Source organism: Magnolia sinica, chromosome 1, assembly GCF_029962835.1.
Source record: "Magnolia sinica isolate HGM2019 chromosome 1, MsV1, whole genome shotgun sequence".
In the NCBI taxonomy this organism is placed as follows: Eukaryota; Viridiplantae; Streptophyta; class Magnoliopsida; order Magnoliales; family Magnoliaceae; genus Magnolia; species Magnolia sinica.
The window spans coordinates 134,099,509-134,117,798 of record NC_080573.1 but is presented as its reverse complement, the minus strand read 5'-3'; the positions used below and the strand labels follow the sequence as shown (position 1 = coordinate 134,117,798).

Genomic DNA, 18,290 nt, shown 5'->3' with positions numbered 1-18,290 from the left:
GAATACCGCGGAACCCAAAAAACCGATGCTCGCTGGACTTTGAGTCGAGCCAAATGTGGCTCCACATCTCAACATAATGCTTTTTCAGTACTTGGCGGAGAAGGTGAACCATGTTGTGACATGTGCCTCTGCGCCTCTACCCTCGCTTTTAGCCACCACAATGCCAATGCACCTATGTGAAGAACTACCGACCCTCGGAATGCAAGAATGATTGTGTTTGCACCAAGTCCATACCCCCATATGCACATGTATGATAATCAAGGGCAATTGTGAGATTTGCATGACCTCAGGCATTAAGAAGTCACTACGCCAAAACTGCGGATTTGTGATGGACCAAATCCGTCGTAAAACCAAATAAACGACGGATTTCGTTCATCGCTGTTTACTGGGTCATTTTTTCCCGACGGATAAGGTCTGTCTCATATTACTGACGGATAAGATCCGTCGCAAAAAAAAAAGGTCTCGCTGAAATTCGGAAAAAACCATCTGAATTAGTCGTCATTAATAATATTAGCGACAGATAAGGTCCGTCGCTAATATGAGGAGAGCGACGGACCTTCAATCCGTCGTAATCTTGTTCAGAAATTAGCGACGGATTTGTCCCGTCGCTAAAATATTGGTGAATTAAAAAAAAATCGTCAAATTATTTATTTATTTTTTTATTTTGAATATTACACCTGATAGTCATTCAAAAAATAATTCACACGATTGTTTAATAAGAATCATATTTATTTTTAACCTTAGTTCTCAACAACCGAGGCGAAAGCCTTTAGCCATAGTTGTCTCGGTTCGGGTAACTGAGGTAAAGATAGATTTAGCCTCTGTTAGCATCAATTGAGGCTAAATTCAATTCATTGTCAGAGAAAATTATTGAAGTGAGCTAGTGCCTTTCTTAACCTGCAATGACAATCAAAATTTCAATTTTGTGCATTTCATGTTGGACTCGACAGTAGTTGCAATTTGGGGGCTAGTCCCTCATCATGAACAGAGCTGACTGGGGCTATCTTATTAAATTAGTATTATTGCAGTTCAATTCAATGGAACATATCAACACAACTTCAGCATGAGGGTGACCTGAAAATTCGTGGATTGGACCATAAATACATGTTGGAGAAGGTGGTGCACCTTGCTGCTTCAACCTCGAACTTGAGAGATGGTGGAGTGACTGGTCCACATGGCGGCTACTCCTACCTTGCTTAAGAAAAATCATGCTTGGTAAAGTGCTATTCTTTGTATCCATACCACCACTTTCATGTATGTGTGGCGTAAGATAATGTTGTTTAATATACTCTGCAGCTCGAGCACCCCTGTGGCCTGAAGATACAATATATGCATAAGATTAACAAAAGAAAGGCAAATACACAACAATCTAGAGTACAAAATAAAATATACTTCGGAACAGTTGCAAGCACAAACTAATATCAGCTTCAACTAATTTTATACTCTCCAGCAACATTAGTAATGCAAAGCAAAAGAAAGAAGCCTACAATTTCGAGGCATTCAAGCCTACAATTTTGAGTCAGAATGCCTGACAACGAAGTGGATGTTCCATATTAGAAAACATTCAAAAAAGGAATTAGGTGAGTCAAGGTATTAGAGCACCCGATTGGGGCCTTTGATCCATACCATTCATCTCCATCATTCTCATCACAAGCACCACCACGTTGCCACATCACCACTGCAGCCACACCAGCCGTCACCTGCAAATCCGGCAAAACCCTGTCTCAGACACTACTTTGCTAGACCAACACTCATATCCGCCATCATTTCCGTCTCTAAGATCCCATTCGCAGCCCACAATCTCGCTCTCTGCATTTTCTTCAGCCATCACCGCCTTTGCTGAAGCCCATCTCCATCGGAACCCTTGTGAGCACACCATCAGGCACCCTTTCCATTCAGATCCGGCATCCCTGCTGCTATTGCTGACAGGAAACAACAACACAGATTCACCACTGCAATTACTTTCACCCACAAGTCTTAGATCCAGCGACTTCTCTAAACTCAGGCGCAGAGAGAAAGAGAGAGAGAGAGAGAGAGAGAGAGAGAGAGAGAGAGAGAGAGAAGGAGAGATGGAGGGAGAGACGCAGAGAGAGAGACGCGGATGAGAGAGGGGTTGGTTAGGGCAGGCGTCTTAACCAGTCAAAACTTAGAAGTTTTTAAAGGTGGGGTCACTCTCCCCACTTTTTTCTCTGGTGCGGTCCACTGGAGCTTTGGATGTGACTCATTCTTTGGATCTTACCCTAAAATGATCCCTCCAAATGGATGGACGGCGGGGATACAAAACATACATCATGGTGGGGCCTACAAAACTTGGTGACGTCACTTCAGTAGCCGTCTCCCCAATGGACAATCGCGCCCTTGAGAGAGGGGACGAGTGACGTAAGCGAGTTCTGTGGGTCCTTTCATGAGGTATGTGTTATATCCAAACCGTCCATCCATATGGTGAGCTCGTCGTAAGGCTTAAGACAAAAAATAAGACAAATCTAACTATCAAGTGGACCACACGATCGAAAGCATGTGGGGGATTGAACGTCTACCATTGAAACCCTTTTGGGGGTCATGGAAGTTTTGGATCAATATGAAATTTGTTTTTCCTCTTCATCCATGTCTTTGTGACCTTATGAACCGATTGGATGGAAAATAAACGTTATGGTGGGCCCTACAAATTTTTTAACAGTGAAAATCATCACCCTTGCTAGTATTTGTGGTGTGGTCCATTTAATCTTTGGATATGGTTCATTTTTTGGATTATTCTCTAAAATGATCTCAAAAAATGGATGAACGTGTGGGTTGATCCCAAATTTTCAATAAATCCAAAGCTCAAATGAACCATGCCACACGAAATAGTGTGGAATAATGAATTCCACGGTTGATACCTTCCTTGGGCCCACAGTAATGTTTATTTGCCATCCAACCTGTTCATAATATCAAAAAGATGTGAATGAAGAGAAAACACAAACATCTGCTTGATCCAAAACTTCTATGGCCTCCAAGAATTTTTCAATGGTAGAGGTTCAATCACATTATTTCCTGTGGTGTGGTCCACTTGAGCTTTGGATATGCTTCCTTTTTGTTCTTTAGACCTCAAATTATCTGTTAACATGGATGAACGGAGTGGACAAAATTAATTAATAACGGTGGACCCCACAAAGTTTACTCAGTATGCTAAGGGTAATGAGTAACCTAAATATAAGGGAGATGGGTTTCCTTAAAACATTCATAATCATATATTGGGCATGCCTAAATGTGATTCACATATCCAACCCACTCATTATGTGTGTCCCACTTGGATGAGGGGTCAGACCAAGTTTCAACCGCATCCAAAACTCATGTGGGCCCCACCAAGTGCTTTTATATTTTTTAGGATGTCTTCACATAGTTTTAGACGGTATGACCCACCTAAGTTTTGTATACGGATGATTTTTGAGATATCTCATGACCTAAAGGGGACACATCAAATGCACGGTGTTGATGTTCAACACACATCATGATGGGCCCCACAAAACTTACAAAAATTCTTAGGTTCTCACGAGGTCAATAAGTTCAGTCACAATTTTGACCTGAATATTTGGCCCATTTTACATGTTCGGTCCATTTACTCTATTTTATTGATCAATACCCTCAATTTTACTAGTTACTCGCCCCAATCAGGTTACATATGAGAAAGATATTGGGCATACAAGATTGATCAACAATTTGAGTGAAATTTGATTTAAACATTTGAAGTTATTTACTCTTCAATCTAAATATAGACTGGTTATATTGTCCACAAATGGTTAAATGTTCAATTAGTGGATGTGCCTAATAATTTATCAAAAAATATATTTTTTTCCACAGATAAATTTCAATTTCCTTTTAAAAATAACATTTTTTTCAAAATATATATTTTTTTACTCTTAATTTTTCTTTGAAAACTTTTAACAAAATATCATTTTTATTATAAAATATTTCAAAAAATAAATTAAAATACAAATTCTGAATTTTTATTTTCAAAATATCTTAAATTTTCACAATTTTTAATTTTTTTCCCAAAAATTTCAAAATGCCAATTTTTTTCTTCAAAAGCATCATGTTGTTTTCAACTTTTGAAATTTTTTTGTTTTAAATTATATATATATTTTTAAAAATATTAGTGTTTTTACAAATAACCTTTTCTTTTAATTTTGAATTTTGAACATTTTCAATTATTTTTCGAAATCACAAAATTTTTCGACTTATTTATTTTTCGTTTCAAAATGTTTGTTTTTTGATAAAGTATCGATTTTTTAATATCGTTTTACTTTAAAATTTTCAATTCTTTTTCACTTCTCCATTTTTTTAAAAAGCATTTTATTCAAACTTGTCAATTTTTATTGAACTTCACAATTTTTTTTATTTGTTTTTTCAAATTTCAAACTCTCATTTTCTTTTTAAAAATATTTTCATTTTTCAACATTGTGAAAATTTCACATTTTTTAAAATATTTTTAATTTTCTTTTTCAGGATATTATTTTTTCTCAAAATCAAATGCTTTTTTTTTTTTTTCAAATTTATCATTTTTATTAAATATTCTTTTTTGTTCCCACAAAATAGATTTTTATTAAATCACGATTTTTATTTTTTCAAAATCTAATTTTTTTTTTCAAACATTGTTAAAATTTTTAAACTTCTCAATATTCTTTGTCATGTGATATTACAAAACATTTAAATATTAGTTTTAAATTAAAAAGTAAAAATAAAAATTCCACTCATTTTATATAAAAACAAAATAAATTTTCTTTTTGCATTCAATCAATTGTTAAAAAATAATCTTAGATACAAATATGTACATATAAACCACTGAAATTCTATTAAAAAACAATTATTAGACTACAAAAATACTTAATTTTCCACCATATTCAAAAAAAAAAGGAAAAAAAAAAAGTCGAAGGCAAAAGTCCTTTTACGACGGACCATGATCCGTCGCAAAAGTAACTGAAAAGCGCACCATTTGGTATTTTGGGCGGGAATTTGAGTTGTTCATTGTCATCAAATCAAAATTTGCAACGGATTTCGTCCGTCTCCTAGTTACGACGGACAAAAATCCATCGTAAATACGTCGTAAATCAAATTTTAGCGATGGATGTGGGTCCGTCGCTAAATTCCACGACATTCGGACTATGATTCGAGAAAGACGAGCTTAGCGACGGACTTTTTCCTTTAGTGACGGATTAAATCCGTCGTTAAACCAAGAGATTTTTGTTGTCGCAAAAATACGTCGCGAATTGGCCATTTGGGATAGTGAGTAACAAGGATCAATGTACTGGTCTGTTATATATGTCTAAATAATGAAAAGTATCTTAGGATGATGCTTGGTCTAGGATGACCGGTTCTCTTTGTAATAGGCAGTGTTATTATTGGATAACACGCTAGTGTTACTATTTCCTATTCCGTAGATCTCTTGATGAATGGATAGGTTGATGTTGGCTGGGTTGAGACTGACTGGGAGAGTCTTGGTATCCAATCAGATCGGGTAGGATTGAATCTGAGTTGTTTTGAACTAGTCATATGTTTCAGATCAGAGTCTAATTAAAAGAATGAGTTATAACCTATGACCTCTATTAGCTAGGGCTGGCACTTGTAAAAAGGCTTACTAGCATTAACCTGCATGAAATCAACACCATCTATTAGGTACACCACCCTTTTTTGCCTCTATCTCAAAACACTGGTCAAATCAACACTTAAAGCGAGCCACCCTATTAAAAGTACACTGAAAACCTCTATATTCACATGGTGTGGCCCAATTAAAATTTGAAATTAAGTTATTTCTAGATTATTATTTTTTTAATTTTTTAATTTTCATCTTGACAAGGCACATTAGGTGGATGGATTGGATTGCATATTGATGCCAAGTATGTCTTATATTTATGGTGGCATTTGTCCATGGGCAGCTGCATTCAAACATCACGAAAGAATTCAGCAATTCAATTTTAAGACAGCCAAATGCATTTCAAATGACATTCAAATTCAGAAAACTTCTATTAGGAGAATAAACCAATTGTAAACTAAACCAAGAGCTTAAGTCATGTTACAGAATTATTTTCTTTTAGACGGTATTTGTCTCCACTATGAATTGCATCGAGACCACTTGCGAAGGTTACCAGCAATCTGTTGCCAATATACAATGAAGGCTAGTTTCTCTTAATTAATTTGCAACAATCAACGTAGGTGATCGATCCACATCACTCTTGAAACAAACCCAACAAAAAAGAGCATATTGTATTATGTTTTTGGAGTTGATTATATATAGATACAATAGTCAAAAATAAAAATAAAAATGTATGGCACGAAAAAATAGAATTTTAAAAAATACAATTTCACGGAGTGTGTATTGGTATTGATGGCAAAACCTACATCTGGACCTGACTTCTATAAGTAAGATTTGTATAGCCCACGGGAAGTTTTCAATGGTCAATTACCACAATTTCCTGTATCATCGTCCACTTGAGATTTGTATCTACTTTTTGAATTATGGTGTAAAATGTGTTTTCAAAATGCATGGATGGTATGGATATAAGGCACATACATCACAGTGGTCCCGTAGTTAGGGATCTCAGCCACCTCACTCAAATTCTGTTGCCTTCGACCTAGACGATCCTCACTAGAGTTGTACACAGTTGAACGAGTCGTGCCTCGTCCGGGCTACACCAGCTTGAAGCTGGCTTGGCTCGGTCCTCGAGCTTGACTAGCCGGTTCAGCTCGGCCTGGTCAATAGCTCAGGCCAGTGGCTCAGGCCAACTTGAGTCGAGTTTGGGTTCGAGTTCAAGCCTACAAGTTGGGTTCGACTTTAGGTTTTAAGATATATATATATATATATATATATATATATATATATATATATGGGAATGCTCACCTGGGAACCAGTTCGCATGGAGGTCTTACAAACTTTTTTGAGAACATATCATTCGTGATGAGTCTCAAATATCTGAACGGTCCACTTGAAGCAGAACCTCATAAAACCCCTTGATACCAAGTTTCACTTTGAACCAAAACTATGGTGGGCCATGAAAAGTAAAAACAGTTTCTTCCCTTGATTTGCATTTCTCTTTTCTATGGCTCACCATAATCTTAGATAAGAGTGAAAATTTGTCCCTTGGGGATTCATGGGATTCCGCATCTTATGGACCGTTTGGATTAGACGCCCATGACACATGTGCAAAAGTGCGCACGTGCATAGGTGAGCATGCCTATATATATAATTTATTTCAATATATAAATATTAACAAATTATTTATATTAAGTGAATCCGATTTGATTCAATTCGAATCGAGTCAAGTTCGACTCAAGTCGAACTCAGTCTAACTCGCACTTGGCTCAAAAAATCTGCTCAACTGAACTCGAACTCAGCTTTAGTCCAACTTTTTCGAATTGAGTCTAGCAAGTTTACTGACCTAACTCGGTTCCGAGATCTCTAATCCACACTCCCATTAAAAAGACCCCTTGAATGAAGCTTAGATTGAAAATAAATTAGAAAAATAATCGTTTCATCTTTTTAAATTAAAAAGACATGACTGTCCAACTCTCCAAGATGGTGCTGCGTCTGCTGCAGTTACGTGTTTCATTCAAGTAATTTAGTTGGCTTTTATCCTACTGAGCAAACTCTAGAAGGCTCACCTTGAATGTATGTGGTTTATCCATGCCATCCATACATTTTTCAAGTTGGTCGAATCCAAAATTGAAGTATATCCAAAGCTCAAGTGAACACACCACAGCAAACCTTCCAAGGCCCATAGTGAGGTTTATTTTTAACAGTGGACGATCAATTCACACTATTTCCTATGGTGTGATCCACTTTGGCTTTGGATATACTTGCTTTTTTAAAAGCTAAAGTCCTAAAATAATCTCGTAAAATAGATGACCTGAGATGATAAAATAAATAAATCAGGTTGGCCCTCACAAAGTTTACTTCTCATGCTGAGTTGCTCATTAGCAACCGAATACCTGACTCATGACAACTCACGATCATGCCAGCTGTGAACTCCCGTCCTAATTGGCTGAGAGTGACCACATTCTTACCCTATTATTATCACCGTGCTGGCAGGTCATGCTTATGTGGGGATAATGATTTCCACGGTTGAAAGATTCTTAGGGCCTACACTGATGTTTATTACCTAACCTGTTCATTAGATAAGGCAGACATGGATGAATGGAAAAAAAACAACTATTAAATTGATTCAAAACTTTTATCTCCTCAAAAAATTTTCGACAGCCAATGTTCAATTCACACCATTTTCCGGGGACATGCTTCATTTTTAGGCTAAAGCTTTAAAATTATGTGATAAGATAGACAGAGTGGATAAGATAAATAAATCATGGTGAGCTCTGTCCAGTTACTCAGCATGCAATCCACTTCGGGTACACGTTCCTAGTGACCACGCATGGTCACGCATGGTCAGGGCAGCTGTAAATTCCAGTCTCAATTGGTTAAAAGTGACCACACGCTCGTACTGTACGGTCCTTCTTATCCATGGAAATGGATTGGCTACTCCCTGCCACCAGCCCGGTAGCTGGTGGTCGGTGCTCTGTGGACCCCACCATGATGTATGTGTTTCATCCATTTGAAAGGGATATAAATCTCAGGTGGACCACACAAAAGGAAAATAATAATGATAGAATATCCACCATTAAAATCCTCCTAAGGCCTACTGTACTGTTTATTTGACATCCAATCTGTTGATTAGGTCATATAGACCCAGATGAAGGGAAAAAACAAAGATCATCTTGATCCAAAACTTTTATAAACCCCCAAAAAGTTTTTAATAGTCAACATTCATTCAACGCTGTTTCCTGTAATGTGTTCCACTTGAGATTTGGTTATACCTTACTTATGGTCTTATACCATAAAATGATCTAGAAAAATAGATAGACGGCATGGATGAGACACATACGTGATGGTGAGGCCCACCTGGCACTAACCACCAGCCATTGGTGGGTGGCAGGGGGAGTAGCGAATCCGTTGCCCTTGTCCGTTGAAATCTCACACACACTTTCCACATTCCAAATGTGATCACTATCTTTACCCTGATGCCGGCAGTAATGCCTCTTGAGAGTAGGGAAGAGATGTTACGTAATTGTCTACAAATTAATAGTTGCCTAAAAAGACAAACAAAGAGATGAGACACATGTTACATGCCGAGATGGCACATAATCGTCTCGAAATCAATATATAATGACTTTCAGATGAAAGGACGTGACTTGCATGGGCAGTAAAACTATTTCCTGTGGTGGGTCCACTTGAGCTTTTGGCATGCCTGGCATGTCTTGCTCAATAACCAATGAAATCTCTGGAAACGGATTGGCTGCTCTCCCCTGCAACCCACCAATGGCCGGTAACCCACCAATGGCCGGTGGTCGGTGCTTTGTGGGCCCACCATGATGTATGTGTTTCATCCATACTGTCTATATATTTTTGTAGATCATTTTATAGTATGAGAACATAAATGAGATATATCCAAATCTCAATTGAACCACATCACAGGAAATAGTGTTGAATGAGCATGGGCCATTATAAACTTTTTAGGGCCATAAAAGTTTTGGATCAAGTTGATCTTTGTTTTTTCCCTTCACGTGGGCTTGTATGACCTAATCAATAGATTGGATGTCAAATAAAAAGTACAATGGGCCATAGGAAGATTTTAATGGTGGATATCCAATCACTATTGTTTTCCCGTGGTCTGGTTCACCTAATATTTATATCCATATCATTTTTTGGATCAAGCCCTAAAATGATATGTAAAAATGGATGAAACACATACAAAATGGATGAAACCTTCCCATGGCCCACCTATTTATCTGCAATGAACTGAAAATAGGAATAGTAGCCACCAGCCAATCCACTTCCATAGCCAGACCCAAAACTTTTGTGGCCCTATCAAGGCTTGTGGGTGCTCCATCCTCACTGTTTCCTGCAGTGTGTTCCATTTCAGCTTTGGATCTGCCTTATTACTAGAAACATGTTCTAACATGGAGCTGGAGATCATGTTGGAGAAGTAGAGGTACAGGGTAAATTTCTCACATACATTTGGCGCCACTTTGAACCAAAACTATGGTGGGCCATGAAAAGTAAAAACAGTTTCTTCCCTTGATTTGCATTTCTCTTTTCTATGGCTCACCATAATCTTAGATAAGAGTGAAAATTTGTCCCTTGGGGATTCATGGGATTCCGCATCTTATGGACCGTTTGGATTAGACGCCCATGACACATGTGCAAAAGTGCGCACGTGCATAGGTGAGCATGCCTATATATATAATTTATTTCAATATATAAATATTAACAAATTATTTATATTAAGTGAATCCCATTTGATTCAATTCGAATCGAGTCAAGTTCGACTCAAGTCGAACTCAGTCTAACTCGCACTTGGCTCAAAAAATCTGCTCAACTGAACTCGAACTCAGCTTTAGTCCAACTTTTTCGAATTGAGTCTAGCAAGTTTACTGACCTAACTCGGTTCCGAGATCTCTAATCCACACTCCCATTAAAAAGACCCCTTGAATAAAGCTTAGATTGAAAATAAATTAGAAAAATAATCGTTTCATCTTTTTAAATTAAAAAGACATGACTGTCCAACTCTCCAAGATGGTGCTGCGTCTGCTGCAGTTACGTGTTTCATTCAAGTAATTTAGTTGGCTTTTATCCTACTAACTCTAGAAGGCTCACCTTGAATGTATGTGGTTTATCCATGCCATCCATACATTTTTCAAGTTGGTCGAATCCAAAATTGAAGTATATCCAAAGCTCAAGTGAACACACCACAGCAAACCTTCCAAGGCCCATAGTGAGGTTTATTTTTAACAGTGGACGATCAATTCACACTATTTCCTATGGTGTGATCCACTTTGGCTTTGGATATACTTGCTTTTTTAAAAGCTAAAGTCCTAAAATGATCTCGTAAAATAGATGACCTGAGATGATAAAATAAATAAATCAGGTTGGGCCTCACAAAGTTTACTTCTCATGCTGAGTTGCTCATTAGCAACCGAATACCTGACTCATGACAACTCACGATCATGCCAGCTGTGAACTCCCGTCCTACTTGGCTGAGAGTGACCACATTCTTACCCTATTATTATCACCGTGCTGGCAGGTCATGCTTATGTGGGGATAATGATTTCCACGGTTGAAAGATTCTTAGGGCCTACACTGATGTTTATTACCTAACCTGTTCATTAGATAAGGCAGACATGGATGAATGGAAAAAAAACAACTATTAAATTGATTCAAAACTTTTATCTTTTCAAAAAATTTTCGACAGCCAATGTTCAATTCACACCATTTTCCGAGGACATGCTTCATTTTTAGGTTAAAGCTTTAAAATTATGTGATACAGTAGATAGATAGAGTGGATAAAATAAATAAATCACGGTGAGCTCTACCCAGTTACTCAGCATGCAATCCACTTCGGGTACACGCTCCTAGTGACCACGCATGGTCAGGGCAGCTGTAAATTCCAGTCTCAACTGGCTAAAAGTGACCACACACTCTTACCGTACGGTCCTTCTTATCCATGGAAATGGATTGGCTACTCCCTGCCACCAGCCCAGTGGCTAGAGGTAGGTGCTCTGTGGGCCCCACCATGATGTATGTGTTTCATCCATTTGAAAGGGATATAAATCTCAGGTGGACCACACAACAGGAAAACAATAATGATTGAATATCCACCATTAAAATCCTCCTAAGGCCCACTGTACTGTTTATTTGACATCCAATCTGTTGATTAGGTCATATAGACCCAGATGAAGGGAAAAAACAAAGATCATCTTGATCCAAAACTTTTATAAACCCCCAAAAAGTTTTTAATAGTCAACATTCATTCAACGCTGTTTCCTGTAATGTGTTCCACTTGAGATTTGGTTATACCTTACTTATGGTCTTATACCATAAAATGATCTAGAAAAATAGATAGACGGCATGGATGAGACACATACGTGATGGTGAGGCCCACCTGGCACTAACCACCAGCCATTGGTGGGTGGCAGGGGGAGTAGCGAATCCGTTGCCCTTGTCCGTTGAAATCTCACACACACTTTCCACATTCCAAAAGTGGTCACTATCTTCACGCTGGCTCCTGTACTGAATGTCTCTTGAGAGTGGGGAAGAGATGGTACGTAATTGTCTAGAAACCCATAATTGCCTAAAAAACAAAAGAAAAGACGAGGCACATGTTACATAAAGAGATGGTACCTAATCGTCTAGAAATCAATAATGACTTTCAGATGAAAGAACGTGAATTGCATTGTCAGTGTTACTATTTCCTGTGGTGGGTCCACTTGAGCTTTGGGCACGGTGGCTGGTGTATGTCCTGCTCAATAGCCAGTGAAATCTCTGGGAAACGGATTGGCTACTCTCCCCTCCAACTTGCCAATGGTTGGTGGTTGGTGCTCCATGGGCCACACCATGATGTATGTGTTTCATCCATGTTGTCCATATATTTTTACAGATCATTTTATAGTATGAGAACATAAATGAGGTATATCTAAATCTCCAGTAAACCACATCACAGGAAATAGCATTGAACGAGCATTGACCATTAAAAACTTTTTAGGGCCATAAAAGTTTTGGATCAAGCTGATCTTTGCTTTTTCCCTTCATGTGGGCCTGTATGACCTAATCAATAGATTGGATGTCAAATAAACAGTACAATGGGCCATAGGAAGATTTTAATGGTGGATATCCAATCACTATTGTTTTCCCGTGGTCTGGTTCACCTAATATTTATATCCATATCATTTTTTGGATCAAGCCCTAAAATGATCCGTAAAAATGGATGAAACACATACAAAATGGATGAACGGAGTGGATTAAACCTTCCCCCGGCAAACCTATTTATATGCGATGAACTGAAAACATGAATAGTAGCCACCAGCCAATCCACTTCCATAGCCAGACCCAAAACTTTTGTGGCCCTATCAAGGCTTGTGGGTGCTCCATCCTCACTGTTTCCTGCAGTGTGTTCCATTTCAGCTTTGGATCTGCCTTATTACTAGAAACATGTTCTAACATGGAGCTGGAGATCATGTTGGAGAAGTAGAGGTACAGGGTAAATTTCTCACATACATTTGGGGCCACGCAGCCAGGGATACCCCTGCTGGCCCCACTCTATGGGCCCACTGTGATGCACGTGTTTTATACCCACTGTCTATTTTATTAGCCTTTTTTAGGGCATATGAGCCCTAAAAGTGGACCGTACGAAATATCTCGGGGAACCATGGGGGCCACTTTGATCTTTAGACTGCCTTATTTTTAGCCCATGCCCTGGCATGGGCTGGAAAATAAATGGGCGGGTGGAATTCTCACAACCATTAATGTAGGCCCATGTATGGTTTAAAGAAGAGAGAGAGAGAGAGAGAGGGAGAGAGAGAGAGAGAGAGAGGACACTGGTTCTGAGGGTCGTACGGTGAGGTAGGTGGGGTTTTAACCAGTGAGTATTGTTTGTATTTTAAAATGAGATAAATGTCATTTTACTTTTTAATCGCACGTGTACTTTTCTCTCCTAGACAATATTCGCCCACCCTTCCATCTCGCTTGTACTGTTCAATCAACGAACACGCATCCAATGTTCCTTTTGTTGTATTTTGTTTTAAAATAATATTAAAGTTTGATTTTCAAATTTTTGGCGATTTTCCTCCACATTTAAATTTTGGTGTTTTTGAGGTGTGATTTTAGTCCCACATCGGATTTGACAAAGAAAACTGTCTTGTATATAAGATAGTCTTTTTGCCTTGGGTTTGAGTCCTATTCGGAGTTGCGTCTTTTCGTTTCAAACTAGAGAGGTGTGTCTGTTCCAGTTGGTCGCATCTGTTGGATTTAAACCTAACGGGCCTAACCTTTTATAAAGGGTCCTTATGCACCACTTCGAAGTCTATATAAAGACTTGATTTATGTTTGAAAAATACGAAAATCCTTCTCTTTTATAAAATTCTTTCTGATATTCTGGTTTAAGAATTTTGCTGAGTTCATCGCTGAGTCAATTCAGCACTTTCGGATTAAACTGCAAGTGGTTCGAGCCCATGTACAGTGAGTGCACCGCTGGGACCAGGTCATAGTCATTGTATCTTGGAGGTCGATTGCTCTCTAAACCTGTTGCACTTGGAACGCTGTCCAAGAGGAGAAAATTCGATTTCAAGCTAAGTGACTCAGTCACTGTCACGCCCCACACTCGGTAACCGGACTCACAAAGAACCCGATGGCCGGTTCTGGCCGTAACAGCCTCCGTAGTACCCCGTTCTCGGCTCTTGAGGTAGGTTCCGATCCTGAGATCCTACAAGGAGGATTTCCATAACAATGTAATCATTTTCAATACAAGCATACCCAAGATCATAGCAAGTACATCTGGAAATAACAAAGGATACACATCACAAAATTCACTAAGAATTTGAACTTTTACAAGCTTACATCAGATCCGAAAGGACATACATAAGATTATGGAAAAAGAGAGAAAAGGGTCAGCAACATTGGAGTCCTCTTTACTCCACACTTTGCTGCTACGTCGCCTGCCTAGAGTCTCTTACACACATCAATCATGCATAAGCTTATAGAAGCTTAGAGGGTGGTGTAAGTGTGTGTCAATGGTGTATAGAAGAATAGCAGGAGGTACAAGGAAAGAACATGCTCAATAAGAATATCACTAGCCTTACCAAGGCTTATCATGAATACCATGCAATGAGTACTGGGCGCCATACCAAGGCAATGCATGAAGGGGCTTACACAGCCAATGTTAATGCGATGCAAGTAATGCCAGTGTTCATATCCAATCCACATATCAAATACATTTCTAGTCATAAGGAAATCACTGGGGTCCATTACACTGCTGAATGACTACCGCTCTACAGACCCGCACAGTCAATCGAGCGTAAGAGACCTCACTACCTGCCTGTGGACAGCCAATCACCAACAAGGCCTGACGGTAGCGGACCTATTTCACGAGCTGTTCAGACTCAGCCTAATAATGGTCTCCCTCACAAGTGGATAAGGCCACATCCCTATCCAACAGACTACACGACAGTGAGAGTCACGACCTACAGGTGTAAGGCCCTCGTGCGCTCATGTTTCCACCCGGTCAGGGCATTGGAGCTGATCCCTGGAACCATGGAAGTTTTGAAAATTTCACCCATGGATATCTTATGCACCCAGTATGCTTAAACATCATTTCTGGTGTCCATACGTCCAGCCATCCACGAATATCCCTGTGGAAGTAAGGCCCTGATGAAGCGAGGGCGAATGTCGATCATACTATGCAATGTCAGATGCATGAATCACACAAATAGCCATGCATCATACCCAAACATCCAATGTGCTCTAGAGGGAAAAACTCCATCCCTCACAATATTCTACCCAATGGCATAACCATGACCAATCACATCTCAGCCAAGCATGCATATGAAGCATATGGGAGTGGGCCATGAAGATGAACAAAATGCCAATGCGATGAAGATGTTCTCCCCTCTAACCAATAGGGTCTAGGTACTTAGACCGTTTCCCAAAAGGAATACAACCTCAAGTGGGGGCTCAATAGCCTGGGGTAGCCCACGAGACGAGATAGATAATGACATGGGCCTAAATAATAAGAATGGGCCTAGCAATGGTCTATGGTGGACCTTTAACCACCCATAGAAGCAAGAATAGGCCTAACAAGGGCCTAGAGGGGCATATCAAGGTGGGCATTCAACCACCATTGTCCCTTGAAGGTGGCCTAATAATAATCTGCCAAGGATCAAGGCCCGTTGCCCGAGCATCACCATGAGAAAGAGATAGGCAGCATACATATAAATACATCACATGTTGGGCCTCGATAAAGTGGTCCAAGGCTACACATAATTCATAGATCCAATAGGGGCAATATACAACCAAATCCACATGCAACAATATAGGTCCATAAGGAAGGTTAGGGCCCAAACATAAGGGCCACCAAGTCCATACATTGTGGTGGGCATAGTGGGCAGCCCATTACTCCAACACATGGGCGAGAATCGTATTCAAGATAAGCAAGTTGGGCCTTACAACCTAGCCCAAGAATTTAGTTATTTTGGTGGGCAACTAAGGGCCCAACCACTCATACATTCCAGCCCATTAGCCCAATAGAATACCATGGAGAATACAACCCAAGAATCCACGAGGCCTATCTAAAGGGTCCCAGCCCATTTAGGGTTACAAGGAGTCCAAAATCTGGTTACATATAAGTACCCATATAGCCCAACCAAGGTAGGCCTCAATGATGCATTAATTAAACCTAAAATTAAGGGTGTAAAGGCATAAATCATCCCTATAAAATCCTCACAATATGATAGGATATACAACACATCTAAGTGGGCCCACAAGGTAGGCTGGACGCCCCAACCTGGGCATCCCTTCCTGATGGGCCATTCCAGGCCGCGCCATGGTCAGCTCAAATGTCCGTTGGGTTTGAAATTTTACAGGGTGATACTTCCATGGGTAGGATACACCCTCACAAAATTTCAGGATTTTTGAATATTCCTAAGTATTTTAATTAATTTAAATAAAACAGTCTGTCCAGAAAATTAGACTGACCTGGACTTCCCAACGTGGTGGGCCAGTCCGACCCTTACCACGGTGTGCACAAGGGTCCATTAGCCCTGAAATTTGGTAGATGGGTCCTACCATGGGTGATCCACCTTTTTGTAAATTTTTATAATTTTTAGACACCCAAAACTATTTTAATAAATTTCGGAATTCCAACCTTTTTAGGGTGGAATGTTGCTGGAAAAATAGCTGTCCACTGTCCTGAATTTGGGTCATCCAAAGGGATGCGTTCTGGGCCTCCAAAATTCCTGAAATTTGGGCTCAAGGTCCCTCATCAAGCCTACAACAAGGTGGGACCCATAAATATGGCCCACCTTCTGAGAAAATATTTTTAAAATTTTATTTTTATGAAACTATGCTGCTGGACTACACAACAGAATTTTCTGGCAACCTACTATTTTGGATGCCCAAATGGGATCTATTGGCCTTAAAATTTTGCAAGTAGGTCCTACCATGGATGGGACACCTTTCTGAAAAATTTTAAAAATTTTGAGTTAATATAAGTATTTTATTTAATTCATATAAAATATGGACAGCAAGGTCCAGATTTTATTTTTCTGCTGCAGCAATGCTGCTATCCCTGACTTTTGCACCCCATTTGAGTGGGCCCAGGTCTATGTAAATTTGGAAAAATGTAAGGCCAACCTTCCTATACAAGTATACATCAAGGTGAGGTCCACAAAAGTGGCCCACCATTTCAAGATCAGGCTGATATTTATGTTTTTCCAGCAAACAATGTGGCTGGACAGTCCATAAAGATCTGGACCGTCCACCCTCCTTGGCCCACCCTTTTGGGTGATCAAAAAGGGACGTTTGAAGGTGAGGTTTAACATACTTTCAGGTGGGGTCAACACCTTAAAGAAAATTTTAGAAAATCAGGGAAAAAGAAGCCACAAACAAGGCCTACAACCCATACGTTACAGCATAAAAAAATTCCAGCAATCTGGACAGCAACATGTTGCTGTCTCGATTAGGCCATAACCTTAATAAATGGAAAACAAATCACAGATTTCACAAGGTGGGGTTCACCCTGATTTGTCATACACCCCTTAACCTCAAATTCCTTCCAAAATAATCCTTAAAATCAGGCCCAAAGGCCTTCCAAATCAAGCAACAAAACTAGGCAACATAGTTGGGCCTGGGTGTCCAACAACTTGGGCTTGGATGTCCCAAAAATCTAAAGGACCTGGTTGCATGGCACATCAGGTGGAGCACACACATCGTCACATCCAAACCACAGAAAGGGAAGGAGAGAAGAAGAAAGGAAACATGCCGGCCATAGGGAGGGCTCCGCTACTATGAACCCTCCACAATGAAGAAATCAACATGTACATGCAAGATCAAAAAGGGTCCCATACATGCATGGGCCCTAGCTAGGATTCTAAGGTCTAGATGACCCATGATACATAGATGAAGGGAAAAATCGCATCAAGATGGGGCCCATGGAGAATGGCCCCATCAAGATCACATGCATGCAAGTGGTGGCTAAAGACCACATCCAAGGAGTGGTGTAGGACCTCCACCATTGATGTGGTGAGTCTTACACTCTCCATATGAAATAACAAAAGATATATGAAGAAAAATAATGTAATCTATTCTACATGCTCACCCACATGATGAATCTTCAAGATTCCTCAACCACCATACTCTTCAAGCTTTAAGGAAGAAGATTCTATAGTGATGATGTGATTTAAAGGGTTAGATTAAGGGGGAAGAGAGAGGAAAGAGGGCT

The 18,290-nt window shown here is 39.5% G+C and overlaps 1 protein-coding gene across 2 annotated transcripts in view; it reads left to right on the top strand.

Annotated features, from left to right (window-relative positions):
- LOC131218666 (Bowman-Birk type proteinase inhibitor C-II-like) overlaps positions 1 to 18,290 on the top strand; it is an 80,020-nt gene that overhangs the window by 23,152 nt on the left and 38,578 nt on the right. The window contains exon 2 of one of the 2 annotated variants that reach the window (XR_009157802.1): positions 89 to 135. The exons of the other annotated variant lie outside the window; for it this stretch is intronic. The gene's annotated coding sequence lies outside the window, so the exon portion shown is untranslated. Of the gene's footprint in view, positions 1 to 88; positions 136 to 18,290 lie in introns of those variants that run through there. 2 annotated transcript variants of the gene reach the window in all.